At 47.4% G+C, this 19,081-nt stretch overlaps 1 protein-coding gene across 1 annotated transcript in view; it reads right to left on the bottom strand.

Annotated features, from left to right (window-relative positions):
* EMP1 (epithelial membrane protein 1) overlaps positions 1-10,685 on the bottom strand; it is a 35,738-nt gene extending 25,053 nt beyond the window's left edge. The window contains exon 1 of the mRNA XM_084810065.1: positions 10,521-10,685. The gene's annotated coding sequence lies outside the window, so the exon portion shown is untranslated. The remainder of the gene's footprint in view (positions 1-10,520) is intronic.
* Between the last annotated feature and the right edge of the window lie 8,396 nt (positions 10,686-19,081).

Below are 19,081 nucleotides of genomic sequence, written 5' to 3' on the forward strand. Positions count from 1 at the left end.
CTCGCCTGGCAGGAACCATGCATATGTAATTGAAGGGTGGGTGGGAGAAGAAGCAAGACCAAGAGACTCCCAAATCTCTCCATGGCTTCCAGGGCAACTGAGGCGATGAGCTCCCTACCCAGTTGTCCCTAGCAGCAGCACTGTTGCTCATCTCACCTCAGCTTTGTGTGCTCCTTCACACACACGCGTGCATGCATGCACATGCACACGTACACACACACACACACAGGAGAGATGGGTGACAGAGAGGGAGAGAGAGAGATGGAAGAAAAGGTGGAGTGCAGAAAGTGCTGTCAAGGGTGGGGGTGGGGGGAATAAAAAAGAATAAGGAATGGGAGAGAAGGTGGGGGAAAGAAAGAGAGGATGACAGAGAGAGTGTCCATCAGGAACCAGGAGGAGATTGTACATTGATTGGGTAGCTAGATGGGGGCAAAGGAAGGGTGTGTGTGTATGTGTGTGTGTTGAGGCATGTTAGCTGCAGGCCTCTAGGGTTTTGTTGTTTTGTCATGCATAAACTAGGAGATGGAACAGGCACACAGAAGGGGCCACACAATAGCCTTCCCCTACTAATGGCTGCTCCCTCCCTCACAAATGTGGCAACAGCCAGCAAAAAGCTAGCTTTGATTCAAAAGGATGAGTAATAGAGCAAATAGTGACTTAAATCAAGGGCTACGACAGTTGGAAATTAAAGTGATGAATCAAATGCTAGAGCAAATACATGGCAAGATTTGTGACATGCTGAATAGCGGGTGCCTCCCTCAATAAAATATAACATTCATCTCAAAATCAGTACAACAGCACTTGGGATTCTTGGATCATTTATGCCCGCACTGCCAACCATCTGCTGAAACAAGGAAGAAGTCAAGAGGCAAGTGCATGTTCTGATCTCTATTCTCACCATGTCCTGGGAAAACAGGATTGGGAGCCTGTGCTGCTTTGGTACTACGACAGGTTCCAATAAGTCAGTGCTGGGGTGGAGGGATTCCTACTGCTTTTCCTGCTTTGTTCCAGGGGCTTGGACATTCATGGCAGCAGCACGCTCTCCTCCTGGTGGGAGGCACCGTAGCTCAGCAGCAGAGCAACCACTTTACACACAGAAAGTTCGAAGTTCAATCCCCAGCACCTCCAGTTAGAAGAATCAGGTAGCAGGTGATGGAATGATGGAAAAGGCCATTTCTGCCATTTCAGACCCTGAAGAACCACAGCCAGTCAGAGTAAACAATACCGGGCTAAATGGTCATATAGTTTGGCCTTGTATAAGTCAGCTTCCTATGACATAAAGGTGAAGTCACATTCCACTCTTCTTTCCTTGCACAGGAAGTAACTGAGTTCTACTGCAAGTCCAGTTTAGGATATATGACAGAGAAATTCAGCATCCTAGGAAGACCTAATGCCAGGGTCTCACCATCCAGTGACTCATTTGCTAGAAAGGATGCAGCAATCATTAGGACTTTAGGGACATACCCATTCCCACCACCACCACCACAGAGCTGTTTACACGGAGGTATTGATTAAAAAAGACAGACTACAACAAAGCCACATCAATACCCCATGGAGCTGTCTCCTCTTTTTGATCCTCTTCTTTTTCCGTTCCTGCCTGCAGTGCCTCTGGTGTGCTACTACAGGCAGGCACCCTAACCCAAAGCCAGTACATTCTGTCCTTGACACTTTAACTTGACTTGGCAAGTCAGTTCTTTCAACAGGGAGATCCCTGGGATGTGTGTCTGGATCATGTTTGTTTGTGAAAGCTTCAGGGCTTTTCAATTTATGAGTAGTAATTAAAAGGATTCAAATATGCACTCTGCATGTACATACAATGGCTCGGGGGCAAGGGGGGGCGGTATGCTAATATGCAAACATACACAACAAAGTTGGGCTAAAGCAAACAGTAATGGGAAGCGCAGCTAAGCCAGCTGAACATGTGTCGGCTGGTTATGCTGAGTGGTTTCGTAGGAGGGAAGCCCATGAAGAAATGGAACAATCTCTCAAGGGAAGCAGTGGAAATCCCCACTAATCAAGCCTGGTCTGACAGGACTGGGCAAGGCCCTGAAAACATACTGCAGGGAATCACTTTGCTCCAGCTCGTGGTGAGTGGAGGAATGGAAAACATGAGCTCCGTCTTGCTTTCCCAGCACTGATGGCGATGATTCATTCGGAGAGTGGGTGATGCTCTCAGCCGTGAAGGCCAGTGCCGAGCGACTGGCTTTTGCCCCAAAAGAGGCAGCCTCAGAGCGCTAAGCCCCATGAGAGGCGCCACAGAAACTCTGCCACTCTGTTGGCAGAAGGGAGGGGCAGAGGCATCTGCCTGAGGCCTGGAAGGCGGCCAAGTGCAACCACTGGAGGAAAACACTGTATCTCCTTGCAGCACCCACCCACTTCTACTCCAGACGTGCAGGGAAGAGGGAAGGGGCAAGAGCAGGAGCAGGGAACAGAGGAAGGGGGGAAGCAATGGATGGAAGCCACACCGAGGTCTTTCCCCCAGCCTTGTCACAACACTTTTAAAATCATGATTCATGACGTGTCTCCTTATGGCATCTTTACACCTCAGGAAGGAGTTGGGTTTATGCGCCGCTCACATACGTCACATTAGCAGAGGCTCTTAAGGAATTCTGTGTTGCTGTTGTTGTTTTCAAGGGTGCAATCCTATGCATGTTTAGACAGGAAAGAGTCCTACAACTCCCAGAATCCCCCAGCCGGTATGGCTGGCTGTGGCATGCTGAGAGCTGTAGGACTTTTTGATGTCTAAACTTGCATAGGATTGTGCCCTTAGAAAGGCATAAGAAGAACTCCTGAACTGCAAGGGAGAGAGAAGGTAGAACATTCATTTGAACTGGGAGTCCCGGTTTCAAATTTTACCTCAGCCATGAATTCACTTGGGTAGCCTTAGGCAAGCCACTCTCTCTCTCTCAGTTCCTCTATGTGTGTAAAGAAATAATTATAAAACTGGCCTACTTTACAGAGTTGTTGTAGTGATCACTGAAATAACATAAACAAGGCACAGGAACTTGCCATGTGGGTACACCCTAGATTTCAGAGTACTTCCCCAGAGATTCTGCCCTGCTTAGAACTTTTCTTACGTGATTGTCATGATGGTTGAATAGTAAGAAGGAGACATGTTTCTTTAAAACTGAAAAGTGCAACCAATCTCTCACGGTTATAAGAAGGCTCATATTGAGACGGGCTTTGTGGCTTTGGGCTACAGTCCTGATACAAGTATTTACATGTATGCGCTCCACCTCTGTGCTGACATTAAAATCATACATGTTTTCATAACTGGGCTTTGATTAGGTTCTCTCAGACAGATTAGCAACAGGATTTCCTGTCATAAAATATAAGCAGGTTTTTAAAGAGGACTAGCCGCTACCCTCCTGATTGTGAGAGTTAACCTAATTTGGGTTGCCCAAAAGTATTTCTCCTGGGTAGCTGGTCCAGCATCACATACAGAGGATCACAACTGCGTGCTCTTCAAGTATGTACTTTGTATCCTTGAGGTGGAGCCAGCGCTCAGTGGCAGGGCACCTGCTCTGCACGGAGAAGGCCCCAGGTTCAATCCCTGGCATCTCCAGTTAGAACTGGAAGATCTCCTGACTAAAGCCCTGGAGAGCCACTGCCAGTCAGGGTAATATCACTGGGGGCTGGGGGCTCCGATTTCAGCGGGGCTGTGACTCCACTCTGGGTTTTACTCAGAACCAGCCAGCACTCTAAAGGAGCTATCCAAGGTGGTGAACCTATTTTGTGGATAGGTTTCAGGACCTTGGATAGCTCCTTTAGAGTTCTGGCTGGTTCTGACTAAACCCCAGAATGGATTTACAGCCCCGCTGAAATTGGGGCCACCAACCTCCACTGGGAAATACTGCGCTAGGCAGAGCATTGGTCTGAGTCAGTATAAAGCACCTTCTTATGTTCCTAGTTTATCCAGAATAACTATCAGCTCCTAGTTCCATTTAGGTTATTACATGCTACCCAAAATACATATTGAAAGCATGGGTGTGGGGATGGGAATATGAGTGCAAAAGACTGATCTGTGAGTACAAGAGAGTCAGAGGGTTTAGGGTTAGCTAATGCGCATGAAGTCATCTTCACTATGAGCAGGCAATGGCAATAACGACGTCCGTGGCATGTCTAATCAGAAATGAGCCAGTTCTGCTTCTACAAATCCTGGCATTGTTTGCATTTTCCTTCCTGGGCGTTTTAAGTTCTTTGCTTCTTTGGTCTCCATTCCATTTGCTGTGACTCCATCTCCCTTTCAATCAGTCCCCACACCCATCTCCTTTAAAAGGGCCACAGCCCATTGGCATCGCATACTAGGACATTGGACTCCAACCTTTCTATTTTAACAGATCTCCAACAGACTCTGACCTGAATCTGTAAGATGGACAGAATGTCCATGCACTCTGTTCTCTTTTGTCAAGAGGTGTGTCCACACACAACCCATGTAATCACCAGGGAGGAATCCCGAGTGTAATAATGAGGGCTTGCAAGGAGGGGGAATAAGATGTGGTCAGCTGGGACTGTGAGATTCCAAAGCACCCATCAGGTAGCAATACACAAAGGCACAGCATGGCCGGTGTCCTCTCTTTTTATTTGCAAATGCGGAGAGTGCTGTAAGTGGCATCTTTTGCCTTGGCAATAAGAAGACTGATGCCCTTTTCAGATGTATTTAAAGTGTGTACATTCAAGAGCTGAGCCATACATTTGCAAATGTCTTCATCTTTTTCCCAATTAATTGGGTGGATGCAAAATGAAACCCTCCTGAAAAATCATGAGAGGCAGGAAAGGCATTTTTCTGAAATTTTTGAGAGGGGGTTGCCGTGCTTCCCTTACTTAACCCTTTTCTAGCTTTTTTTACATAAACAACAACAACAAAGCTTGCACCATTGCATTTGGTGTGAGGCTCTCTCCACAACTTTCCACTGGCCATGCTTCCCAGAATGACTTGGGAGCGACCAACATCACTTCATGTGATGTCACTCCCAGGGCATTCTAGGAAATGCAGCCAGTGAGAAATTGTGAAGAGAGCTTGCGGCTGCTGTGAGCAGTTTAAAAAGCAAGAACCATCCCTACCCCAGAAAACCCTCAGCCACTTCATAAGGTGAAGTAACATCAGTGGTAACCCCCTCCTGAAAATTTTAGAGAAATTTTAGAGAAATGAGGGGCGGGACTCCCATACATGAACAGCATGTATGCGTGTAGCCTCTGGGTGGGTAATCTGGCACACTACAAGACTACTTCATTCTCTACTGAATGGAGAGAGCCTGCACATGTTCGTGCTGTACAAAAGCTGGCTCTGTGCAAAGCAGCTGATCAATATGTGTAGGGCTGAAGTGGGGGCAGCAGTACGATCCCATGTTCTTTTTCCATGCACTGATTGTACATGCTTTAAAATCCTCTCAGAAGGGCTGAACATGCCTTTGCATGGAGAAATATTTAGGGGATTGCTTTAAGGTTAATTAACTATAGTGTTTCCAGATGCCTGAGACATTTGGCTTTTTATCACAATGTATTTGAGTATATACACATTATTTATATGCATTTTTCTTATGAGCATGTTAAGTGATGACCTATGGTCAAGAAAATAAACGAGCTCTGTCCAGCTGTCAGACAAAGCCATGAAATGGGTGGTGAAAAGGCATAACTCCCTCAGCCACACAGCATGCTTTGTCCCTTTGTCCTTGCTTTGTGATGATCATTTCTAGAAAGCCAACGGTGATGAAGCCAGGGGCGCTGTCTCAAATGCTTGGCTGAGGAATACACACCTCAATATCGGACAACTGTAACTGGATTCTCTAAATCACAGGTGGGCAGAAAGCAGATCTCCAGATGTTATGAACTTCTTCTCCCAGCATTCCTGACCATTGGCCATGCTGGCAAGGGCTTCTGCGAGTTGAAGTCCAAAACATCTGGCAATCTTTCTTCTGCCCACCCCTACTCTAAATCACCACACTCTACACCAGCCTTGCCCAACCTGTTGGACTACAATTCCCAGCATCCACCAGCTGGCTGTGCATATTTCAAGGCTGGTGATTAGGACTTGGCCCCCTCCTTATTTTTTTGAAATGCCAGGAATTGAAACACAAGTTAAAATTTCTGCTAGGAATAAACTGCATGTAATTATAGAGGACCTATTTTTAAAAAAGCGTTGTTTGCCTAAAAGAAATCACAGCTTTACATTACAAATTTTCAAGGTGGCTTGCATAAAACATCTGTTAAAATTACAATGATACAAATAACAGCCTTATTAATAAAACTAGCACAGAACAGCAGTAAAACACAGTAATGATAAGATATCAGCAATTATTTTTTAGGCCTAGCCAATGAAAAAACCTGGGCAGATAAATAAGGTAGGTCTTGGCCAATAGTGCCTGAAACTCATCGGACTAGGGAGTAGGTAAGCAACCCTGGGGAGTATATTCTAGAGGTGGGGTGTCACTGCTGAAAAGGCCCTTTCCCCAGCTACCACCTGTCTCCGCTCTGACAGCAGGGACACATGGAGAAGAGCTTCTGATTATTATCTTAACAAGCAGGCAATTAATGTGGAAAGATGTAGTCTTTTAGCTGAGCAACTCTTAAGAGAGCATAGGGCAAACATACGATGACATATAAGAGAAGCTTGATTGTGAATGATTACTGGTTCAAATCCATGGTTATCAGCCATGGCAGCTAAATGGAACCTCCACATTGAGAGACAGTGTACCTCAAAATACCAGCTGCTGGAGAGAAACCATAGGAGGAGGTTGTTGCCTTCCACCCGTGCTTGTTGGCTTCCCAGAGGGAGCTGCCTAGCCACTGTGGGAAACTGGATCCTCGGCCTGATCCAGCAGGGCTGTGGTTAAACAGCAGACAAGGCAGATATGGGTCCCCCTCCCTATCATGTGATGTTCCTTGAGCAAGCTCCATCTTTCCTTTCTCCTCCTACACACTACAGGCTGAGTCACCTGAAACATTCTGGCATCCAACCATTCTGGCATCCAACCACACTCCTTGTATGCATCTGAAGCCTTCTGTCATGTGGCCTTGCACGTGCAGCGCACCACCCAGTAATCATGAGCACAGTCCTCATGATGTGTCTAATACAGGAGCTGCAACGTGATCCAACATTTGGGAAAGACCATCGTTGCTCATGGGAGCTCCTACTGTCCATGACGTTCATCTAGCTCTCACCCAGGCTTGCTTTAAAACTGGTGGGGTGGGGTGTGGTGCAGTGCGATTGGAGGGAAGAAAGCTCCTAAGCATTACCCTCACTTCTTTGTCTACCAATGAGACTGTCTCTTAGTACTGCTTTGAATTAATAAGGGGTGGGGTGAGGGTAAAAAGCAACAGTATTTTCACATGACCCCAGAAGTGCCTTTTGGATTCCCCATACCAGTAATGCAGACATATGATCTGCATTGGCTAGGATGCACATTCACTTTTAAAACACATGGTTTTGCTTTTTAAAGCACAGTAGTGCATCATTCACACATGCACAGGAAAGGTTCAAAGGCATCATTCATGAAAATGCTCTGATACAGGCATTTGGAATCGGAATATAAGAAGAGCCATTCTGGATTAGACCAAAGACCAATCTAGTTCAGCATTCTGTCCTCACAATGGCTAACTAGATACTATCCAATGGGACATGAGTGCAGGAGCACCCACCCACTCTTGTTCCCCAGCAACTGGTCTACAGAAGCACACTGCCTCTGATAAGGGAGGTAATATATATAGCCATCAATAGCCTTATCCTCTATTAACTTGTCTAATTCCTTTTTAAAGCCCTCCAAGTTGGTGGCCATCACTACATCTGATGGAAATGAATTCCACAGTTTAACTACACACTGTGTGAAGAAGTATTTCCTTTAATCTGTCCTGAATCTCCCACCACTGATTTTCACACTGGATGACCCCAGATTCTATCCACTTTTATGCACCTCTGTCATGTCCCCCCTTATTTGCCTTTTCTTTTCTAAGCTAAAAAGCTCCAAATGCCATAACCTTTCTTCACAGAGGAATTGCTGCAGCCTCTTAAAATATTTGATTGTTTTCCATCTTTCTGCAATATCCTTTTGGCAATACGGTGAGCAGAACTGTACACATCCCTCCCATGAGCATCTGAGTTGCACTTCTATCTCTTAAAAAAAATAACCTCAAAGCCCTTTCTTGGTGTGCACACCACAGGTAGTACAGTGGGACCCAAAGCCTCAGTGAAATATTCATACTATTGATATCATAACATGTCTTGTGTTCCAGTACTGGGAAAAAGGCGGGGTATACATAAATATACTGTTGTTGTTGTTGTTGTTGCTGTTACTGGTCTTGTCAATCCTCAGGATGTTGCTAGGCAGGAGATGGTGGGCCAGCAGTATTACAGAAGGCTAAATAATTGCCCATTTTGCTCACCAGTTCTGCACTGCCATGTTATCTGGTAAGATCCAGGGGCAAAGTCTAGAACAGCTTTCCTCAACTTGGTGCCCTCTAGATGTGTTGGACTACAACTCCCATGGCCAATGGCCATGCTGGCTGGAGGTGATGTGTGTCCAACATGACTGAAGGGTGCCAGGTTGGGCAAACCATGCCGTATCTTCATCGAAATCCAGTTTCATTCTCTTTATTGAATGTGCACAGAAAGAACCCTCCTCTCAATGGAAACATGTTGAAATGGACCACACCTAGGGAAAGCCGCATTCCTTCGGGCAGCATGCAAGTCTGTTCAAACAAATTATTTCCACCGCAGATAAATAGATATGCTACTATTACCAACAACTTACTTTTGAAGTGCAATACTGCTGCTGTTAATCGAATGCCTTTTATGTGCATGGGTCTAAGGTTGCAATTCTATGCGTGCCTGCCAGGGAGAGAAAGCCCCGCTGAGCACTGCGAGAGCTGCTTTTGAGTGGATCAGGCTGCCTGCAACATAATCCTAAAAGTGTTTTCTCATTTTATCCACCATTGGAATGTGGCTGCCTCCAGGGTGAAAAGCAAAGTGGTGGCCACTGAACTAGCCCCATGGAAGCTCTCTGGTCTGGACTATGGACTGATCAGGAGTTTCAAATTGCTTAACTGCCTGCTCATAACATTAACTAATTAAGTATCACTTTCTACAAGTGATACTTGGCAGGAGTATTCAAAGGTGCATTCAAATTGCTTACAACAATAATGCCATCTGCATTGTGAAATCCCACATGCGCATGGTGCAAAAAGAGTCTGCTAATTGTAGCCATTAACTAATGAATGCTTTCATACACATAAATCCAATATAGAGAGAGCCAGTGTGGTGTAGTGGCAAGAGTGTTGGACTAGGAGCTGGGAGATCCGGGTTCTAGTCCCCATGCGGCCCTGGAAGCCCACTGGGTGACTTTGGGCCAGTCGCACACTCTCAGCCTAACCCACCTCACACGATTGTTGTTGTGAGGATAAAATGGAGAGGAGGAGGATAATGTAAGCCACCGTGGGTTCCTTGCAAGAGGAAAAAAGGCGGGGTATAAATGCAATAAATAAAAATAAATAAATAAATAAATAAATGTTTATGGGTGGATCACCCCTGGAGAAAATACTTAAGATAAATTGCTGGAGAATGGAGGATGCCGAGCTACATAGCCTCCTCCTCAAAGCTTGCTTGCAACAAATTAAGGGTGCAATCCTGTGCATGGTGAGACAGAAAAAAGTCCTACGTCTCCCAGCATTCCCCAGCCAGCATGGCTGTTGGGAGTTGTAGAACTTTTTTCTGTCTAAACACGCACAGGATTGCACTCTAAGCCATTCAAATCAATGTGGATCCACCCTGCTTCAAATACACCCACCCCTTAAAAAAAAATCCTAATCATTATCACTCTTTCAATTTAAAGAATGTCTTCAACATCGCTCATGCTAACTAAGAGTCTTCCCAACTCAAGCTAAATTCTCTTGGCTATTGGGGGCTGGGTAGGGGACCTGGTGCCAGCCCAGACCTACTACTAATAAAACAGGGCTCACTAAATTGTGCAGGGACAATTTACTGAGCTCAGCCAAACTTGTGCGGCAATCCACGGGCTGTTTCTTCCAGGGTTTATTATCTGCTAAAGCAAATGGACTGCTCCACAGTGAGCAAATTGTAGTCTTGACTGTAGCCATTCGAAACATCAGTCCTGCCTTCCATTGACGTTTCATTAGATTCCTTAACTTTTACCCACCAGTGAAGTTTCCAAAGGCAAGAGTGTCAAAACAAAGGAATGATGTGGCAATTTCCCTCTCTGCAACAGTTTCACATTACCAAGCTCTTCCATCCCTTAAGTTTTGCTCCCTTAAGTCAACAGGCAGGCTTTCAGTGTTGCAGCAGGCAATGCTGCCTGTGGCATCTCTTCTTCTTCCTGAGACACCAGCAAGAAATGTGGCTGGACGAACTTTAAGTGAAACCAGTGCCTTAACAGCATAACCCTCAGAAACGTTCCAGGCATGGCTGTGGAGAAAAGGCAAGGCAGCCTGCTCCTAGCTCAAAGCAAGCCATCACACTCTCAAGCACAGAACAGAAATGTGCCGTCAGGTATGTCAGAAAGCAGACTTACCTGGGAGACAGAGGTCTTCTGTGGAAGGAGCGTTCTTCTACTCCTGCTGCCTGAAAATGCAGAGCTGCAAGTGAAGGGAGCACCCTAGCTGGCAGGGTTATAAGTTTCCCCTGCTGGTGTATTGGGATGTGCAACTGGGTGGTGTCCTTTGACTGTATTTGAGACGAGAGTTTTCTATGAATCAGTCTGGCTTTAAAGTGGCCAGGGGTGGGGGAGAGATTAATACACCACTACGCCCTGCTTTCTTGGCAGTGAGCCAGAAGTTGCTGGGTGGGAACTGGCAATTGCAAAGCTTTCCTTTTCTTCGTGACTCAGTGCAAGAAGAACAGCAGCAAGAAGAGGCTGTAAAAAGGGGTGACCTCCAGCCTGATGAGCAAGGCGTGAGAGAGAGAAGGCAAGGCATCCGGGCTGGTTCTGTTTAGACAAACTTGAGTCCTGGTTGCCAACCATAAACGGAGGGGGGGGGGATGCATGGTTACAAATGCATGGTAACAATGCAAAAGGGATACAGTGCACACAAACAACTGGTCAGATGCAGAGGGTGGTGATGTCCTCATGAGTCACTGCCCCACACCAACACCACCCTCTGCCACAATGCAGAGAATGTCAGCCATTCAGAGAGAACAGCACTTGGGGATACCGAGAACGTTGGCTCATTGGAATGCCAAGTTATCCAGTCTTAGGCTGTGTCTGTCATGGGACGCGTGGTGAACCCGGTGAGACCAGCTCGTGTCCATCTTCTGAAGGCATGCATACATGTGAAGCACTAATTCTGTGGGCTGGGTGTTCTCATGTGGCACACCCGCCCTGTGTCTCCCAGACCAAGGGGCTTCGACCCACGAAGATTCCTTGCTGTCTCCACGTTTGGGACCTTGAGCAAGATGCCCTCAGGGTGTCCTCCTTCAAGTGGGCTTAGGGTGGCCAGGTGTCCTACTTTACAGAGGACAGTCATCTATTTTGGAGAGCTGGCAGAGCACAATCCTCTATTTGAAGGCACCCTCTGCTTGAAAGGCTGTTCAGTGGAAGTCTGAATTAAAGTTAAAGAACCATGGGAAGGGAGAGCAGGACAGGGGCCTTGAAGTTGCCCATTGAGAGCTGCCACCTGGACAGCAGATTGAGCAGGCTGGCAGAGTTCACCCGGTCACAGTCTTTGCCACTATGGTGAGAGGTGCTGCATGTCTATTAACCCTATAGTAATTCTTTCTGGATTTGCATTTATACCTTAGCATATGCAAATATCATGCAAACTGATGCCCTTTTTTATCCTCTTTTTGGCGATGCGTAAGTGGCCACCCTTGGCTCACCTCTTCCTCGCCACTGTCACCACTGTTTGCCTTCTCCCTTGGGCCTCAATCCACACAGCCACTCAGAGGGAGAGCGCAAAGCAAGCGGGCGACGAGGCTCCGTCTCCTCCCTTGTGTCGCTGCTTGTGTTCTCAAGCAGGGCAGGTGAGCAGGTGGCAGCAGCAAGGTGGAGCGCAGCAGGGCCAGGAGGCTCTGGGGATGGCAGGGCGCCCCCCGTGGGTGTGGTCCTTGTATCAGAACAGCTGGGCAGCTTCACTGAAATGAGTACTCTGGAAGGTTTCTTCTCCTAATTTTTAAAAATCAGATTTAAAGAAACCAACAAGGCATAATTTTCTACAGATACAGCTGAATGAAAGAGGAAGCCTAAGCCAGGGATGGGGAACCTCCAGCTCCTGGGCCTAATCTGGCCTGTGGAGGTTCCCCATCTGGCCTGTGGAGGCTTGGTCTCTCTGGCAATGGAGGCTGGTGGCTCCGATGTCAGTGGGATGGTGAATCTGCACCAGATTTCAGTCAGAGCCAGTCAGAACTTTAAAACACCTATCCAAGGTGCAACGCTTTAGGCTTCTGACTGAAACCTGGAGCAGATTCACTGCCCCACTGACATCGCAGCCACCAGCCTCCACTGCTCTGTGGACGCCCCACCCCCCCAGCCTCATCCCCTGGAGGTGAGGAATCCCCACTGTTATCTCTGATCCTAGATTGGAGCTAACACTGAGGATTCCCTTGCTTAGCACACCACTTGCCCTCCAAACTGGGAGGGGAAGTGGCGTGCTAAGTGTTTTGCCTGCTCCCTTTCTCCCCAGTGGGGGAATGGGTGGGGCGACAAGCTACCCTGGCTGAGACACCAGGTGGAGGAATGCTCCTCCATCCAGCATCTTGGCAAGGGAAGCTTCATTGCATACAGGCTGTTCCCAGCCAGGGAAAGCTGGTGCACACTGACACTAGGTCCAGGAGTTCCAGCTGGCACTTTGGCTGGGGACCAAATTGGCATGCTCCCTGGTGGAAGGAGGTATGGCCCCACACCCCGACATCATCAGGCTCCCCCACCCCAGCCCACCGCACACACGCTTGCCTAAGCCTAAAATTACTACAACAGAGAGAGCACTACATCACTTCCTGTTCTACTTTCCTACAAAAATGTGAACACTTTAGAGTTTCAACAGACCTTGGCATACCTGATGCTGCTACTGACCCCCTGCTGCCTGGCGACAGCTTTGACAGAGGCATCTTGGGGACAGAGGGAGAGAGTACAAGCAGGGCAACCTGCCTTATTAGCTTTTCAAGGCCAGATGGTACTTGCCTTTTTGAGGATCATTTCTTGGGTTTCTGAGTCTGAGCTACAGCGCTGCTGTACCACCAGAAGTCCCTTTTATCAAAAGAACACACCTTAAGATTTGAGGGGCCAATAGTTTATTGACTGATGTACGCTTAGGCCTCCTCCAAAAAGACCCATACATTTTCTTGGAGTTTTTCTTTGCCATCTGGGAATTATGGCAGCTGCCTTGCAGTTCTGTCCTGTTGTGGGTGGGAGGGTGAAGAGGTTCATCGAGGACAAGGGGGTGGATGAGCTTGTTGTCTACGGGACAATCTACTAAGATGCAATCTGCACTTTGAACAGGGGAACATGACAGTTAGTAGGACAAAAGGGAAGTTGGGGGATGAGTCTTAAAACCTGAAATCTCTTCCTTAAAAGGGAAGTGTTGGAAAGCCCGGTTGAGTGCAAAGTGTTAATGCAGAAACAACAGAAAGTCCCGTGCAGACACATCCATTGTCTCTGGAACTGGTTTAAGCCTCGGATCAGTATATCAGCCTTCCTCCACCTCAGGCCTCACAGATGCTCAGAGATGACAGGACCTAGTCCAACAAATCTGGAGGGCACCAGATTGTGGAAGGCTCAGTATCTGTATGCAAACGTGCACACAGTGTAATTATATTGGGTTCTCTCAAAACCCGTTTCATGAGACCAGCTGTGCAGTTCTCTCTCTGGTTAGCTTCCAAGTAAATATGTTCAGAGACCATGTGAATGCTAGCTTTGCAAAGTCTGTCCTCATTTGACTCTGAGATACAGGATGAAATGAATACAGGACGGATAGAAGAATACAAGTGGTTCTGGCAGGACAAGCCTGGAAAGGTCAGCAAGTCAGCAGGAAGGACAAACTGTGTTCTACAGACAAGGGATCAACTAGCCGTATACATCAAAGTTTCTCACAGGAACATATATTTGACTGGACACACTCTGTGTAGCTGATTACACCTTCATTTATCACGGCTAGGTAAGTGATGGGGAGAGAGAAAAGTCCATTCTCAGGACAAACCTCCAGGCTCTGCCTCTTCTCAGGTGCATGTCTTCAGTGCCTGGCCACTGCAAAACAGTGTCTGGAGAGGTCACCATTTCCAGAGAGGTGGGAGGAGGGCTCTTAATTATCCTCTCCTCCACTGATTCTCCCCTCCAATCCTCTCTCTCCTGCAACTTTTTCATCAGCAGGGGTTCCAGATCTGGGTTTGTGTATTTGCAAACCTGGGTGGAGGAAAAGCAACTGGGTGGAATGGGGAATTTGGAAGGGCTCAAAGAAAGGATCAAGTCTCCTGCTTCTCTGAAGGAAATCCTGCCCTCCCAGTCCCATTTTGCAAAAGAGACGCGGCAACTTAAGAGGCAAGGTGAAGATGGAAAGCATAGTTTCCCATAAATGAGTGCAGTAATTCTTCTGAATTGTTGCAAGCTGCCAGCCATAGTTTACCAGATGCCTGGGAAGGGTGAAATGCACAAGGTTTTATGGAAGAAGGCACATCACTGAAAGACTGAAACACTGTTTTATTCCTGTATGTGAAGTACTTGCAAGGTCTGAAGATATCCGTGTGATATGGTGCTTTGCAGAAACATGTGATGACATTGTGATGAATTGAATTTGTCATGCATGACCCTTTGGGGCTAGATATATAGGAGCCTTCATTGAAGCCACAGGAAAAAGAGAGTTCCAGTTTTGCTATGTGGGATGCCCTGTATTCTTCCCACCCACCCCCCAACACACACACACACACATACACACGGCTCCCTGGTTCAAAGACAGAAAGAGATTAGCATCTCAGGGATGGTTTTCAAGCCATTGTTAGTCCACTATATATGCTCTCCTTCTTCCTGAGGACCACCAAGATAGATTCACAGGTCAAAATCAAAAGGGCTTTGTGACAAATTCTCCAAGCTCAGTGGGGTTCTGAGTCTGTCTCTTCTCAAATCAGTCCTCCTTCCCCACACCCAAAACACTCGTAAGGAAATTCAGGAGTCTGTTCCAGACTTCCAGTACACCACAAGGAGCCACAATATGGGTCAAAGTAAAACATTTCAGATGTGTGTGGCATAGAAGGGAGGACTTCCATGCAGCTGGAAGATCTTGTGAGTGACCATGATTCTGATATGATGCCTATGTCTAGTCATTTGCACTGATCATGTGGCAAATTGTGTTTTTATTCCATCTGGCTGTATGGTCTGTCCCTGTCTTGAGCCTTGGACAGAGGTGTGGACAGACATTTCAATAAAATGCCGTTCATCTGCAGATCAGATTCGCAGAAATCCGAACTCATTTGAATCAATTGCAGATTTCTCCAGCATCCCTATTGCTGATAAGTAGAGACTGAGAAATTCATTTCAGTTCATTTTTGAGCAAAATGTTCCCAGTTTGCACCTCCCAGACCCGAATGAGGACCCGATGCCATCTGCAGTTGAAGTCTGGACGTGTCTGAGCTTCCAACGTGATACATGCTACAAAAAGAAATGGGTTTGGAAAATGCATGCATTTCAAAAATGTGCATGAAAGACTGCTTTCTTTTGAAAAATGCACACAAGTCACAAACACGCTTTAGTCAATGGGAGAAAAATGATTAACTTTCCAAAATGCACACAATTGATACGTACATTTGGGGAAATGGCCCCCCAAATACACACAAATTTTGATGCAATCACCACCACCACAGCCCCCACTTCACAATCTGATACAGACTGAGTCAGAGTGAGTTTCAAGGTAGAAGTTGGAGAACTCATGTTTTGCTGATTGCTTCACACATCAGTGGCCTTGTAGGCCCCTTCCAGCCCTACTATTCTATGATTCTATGATCCCTGCTTGCTGGATCTTGGCCCTGACATTGTAAAGAAAGACAATGCTAAGGCCAGTGGATGCTGATGATGCTGATGTCAGTGGGGTGGTGAATCTGGGTTTCAATCTGCACCTTGGATAGCTCCTTTAGAGATCTGGTTCTGACTGAAACCTGGAGCGAATTCACCACCCCACTCACATTGGAGCCACCAGCCTCCACTGGCTATGGCTCTACTTAAGCCTCGGAGAAGACTGTGCAGGTGGCAGCTGTATTTATCATTTTAAAACAGATGCCACTTGAGCAGGACGATAGTGCAAGTGCAAGATGAGACCCGCCTAGAAACCAGCCTTTGTGTCTTTTTTCATATTGCACATGGCTTCTGCTGCTGCTGCCACGGTATGCTGGATGGCCTTTTTGCAAGCCAAGCTCCTTCCTGCAGGTGTACGACTGGGCCATTCCAGTCACACTCTCTCTTTTGGCAGTTTTTCAAAGCTACCATCCCTCCCATGCAAGAAAAACAGATGCAGGGATAGCACGTCATCTTTTCCAAACACTATTTATTAATAGCAGTATAACACTAATCCCTTTCACAGAGATGCCTAAACAGTAATTAAATGTAAGTGATACACAGGTCTATGCCACGTACGTACCTCTCTCACTAAACTGAATGGAACCTGTAATTGCTTAACTTCGGCTGCATCATCGTGCCCTTTGTACAGCTGGGAAACTGAAACTGTTCACTGGCAGCCTGGGGCCATCATTCAAGATTCACAATGGATTGCCTTGAGGCTGAGGCAGTTTTTAATACTGTTATCGCTTTTCATAACAAGACCATTTCAGTTTTCATGGAAAAAAATTCTAGTCCTCATGGCTAGAACGAGGTTGAGAATTTAAAAAAACCTTTAAAAAGTAGGACGTAAGTTAAAAAGTGGGTGGGGGGAAGAACCTCAACTGTTCTGTCAACTTGTGATTTTAGGAATCTAGCTCATGTGTTTTGAAAATTTGGGATCTCAATCATCACGTGCTTTTTGCTGACAAATAATTAAAACCAGAGCTGCACAGAAATGGTGCTACCCTATTTGTGGGCAGAGAAATTGAGGGGACAATTTCACCGAATTTCTCCAGGGGAAGGAGAAATTCTCTACAGTTTCTCACAGATAGGGCTTGCTATTGAGAAAGGTAGCACAGCTTCTTTCTTTTTTCGGAAGGGGTTTTCTTGGGGGGTGCTGCCACTGCAAGTGGCAACAGGCATGGCATCAACAGTGTTGTGGGCTGGCCCCCATTTTGCGTCCACTACAATGCAGGAGTGAGGGGGGCACTGTGTCTATCTCCAGGGCAGAAGTGAGCCAATCTGCCCTCCAATTTCCTGAAAGTTTTCTTCACCCATGAAAGAGGCTTCCATTGTTCTGCTTTGTTCTCATGGTGTTTTTCTAGGGATGGCAGAGAATTCTGCCTTGGATCTCGGTGAGGCCAAATGCCAGTGCATTCAGCCCCCCGAAATCTGTGGCGAAACAGCCTGCCACCCCCCCGCCACCCCCCCACGGATTGCCCCCGGGACAAGACTTACCTGGGGCGGATCTTCCGGGCGGCGGTGGCTCCGGCTGGTCTTCCGACCAGCTGCCGCCACTGCCATTTGCAGACTTGTGGGTTTTGTTTTGTTTTTTCAAGACGTGAAGGCTACGTAAAGATTTACGTAGCCTATCATGGCTGGGTTAAAAAAAAAAACCCGCGTACGCAAATGGCGGCGGCTATGGCCGCCACCATTTGCGTTCCTTATTTTTGGTGTCTTAGTCTATGTAAATATTTACATAGACTAAGACGGCGAAAATAAGGGGAACGCAAATAGCGTAGCGGTATTTGTGTCCCTTTTTGATTCGCCGTTTTAGCCTACATAAATATTTATGTAGACTAAGACACCAAAAATAAAAAAGGGACACAAATAGCGCCCACTATGCTATTTGCGTTCCCCTTTATTTTCGCCGTCATAGTCTACGTAAATATTTACGTAGACTAAGATGGCCAAAAATAAGGAACGCAAATGGCGGCGGCCGTAGCCGCCGCCATTTGCGTACACAGTTTTGTTTTGTTTTGACCCAGAGCCCTCCGCGGCCGGAAATCCGGCTGCGGACAGCTCTGGCCTGGGCCTGGCCGGCTGCTCTGCGCAGCCGCCACGGAGCACAGCCAGCCATCGAGGATTCTGGGGGGGAGGAACGGAGCACCTCCCCCCCGTCGAGGATTCTGGGGGGAGGGACGGAACGCCTCCCCCCACACCATAAACATAATCCGCGGAAAGGTAAGTACATTTCGTACATCCCTGTGTTTTTCTAATTTATTTTTGTGGTGGTTTTGAGCTTACATAATCACTGCCAGGCAGCCAAGACTGCTGCTATGTGTGTTCTTTTCTCTCACATATCCACTGCTCTGCAGCCTCCCAGGCTGCCTGCATGCCCTGATCTGAAAAAGCCCTGTGGGTAGGGATGGCGGAGAATTTCTCCCCGAAACTTCGGGGGGCTGAGCGCCAACGTGTTCGGCCCCCCGAACAAGTTTCGGGGAGAAATCCTCCGCACCCCCCCCCACACCCCGCACCCCCCCGGGATGGGACTTACCTTCACCGAATGTCCCTCCCAGTGGCTGGTCCGGCCGGCGATTCGGTGGGTGTTCGAGCGAGGTGGGAGCGGCAGCTGGTCTTTCGACCGGCTGCCGCCACCGCCATTGCAATGAAAGAAAAAACAAAACGCCCCCTGATAGGCTACGTGACGATTCACATAGCCTATCACGGCTAGATTTGCAAAGTCAGCCGTGATAGGCTACGTCAATCGTCACGTAGCCTATCACAGGTGACTTAAAAAAAAAAAAAAAAGAGTGTACGGATAATGGCGGCCCCCATAGGGAGCCGCCATTCGCGTACGCGCTTTTTTTTTTTAAAGTCACCCGTGATAGGCTACGTGACGATGTACGTAGCCTATCACGGCTGACTTTGCAGATCTAGCCGTGATAGGCTACGTGAATCGTCACATAGCCTATCAGGGGGCGTTTTGTTTTTGTTTTTTTTACTTTTGCGTTCGCAGCCGGGTGAGGCGGGAAGCCTCCCCCCCGGCCTGAATTTCGGCCGGGCGAGGCGGGAAGCCTCCCCCCCCAGCCTGAACTTCGCGGGGGGACCAGCGAAGC

The sequence above is a fragment of the Heloderma suspectum genome, chromosome 7, assembly GCF_057233095.1.
Source record: "Heloderma suspectum isolate Gila_16-S chromosome 7, 16-S_ref, whole genome shotgun sequence".
Classification (NCBI taxonomy): Eukaryota; Metazoa; Chordata; class Lepidosauria; order Squamata; family Helodermatidae; genus Heloderma; species Heloderma suspectum.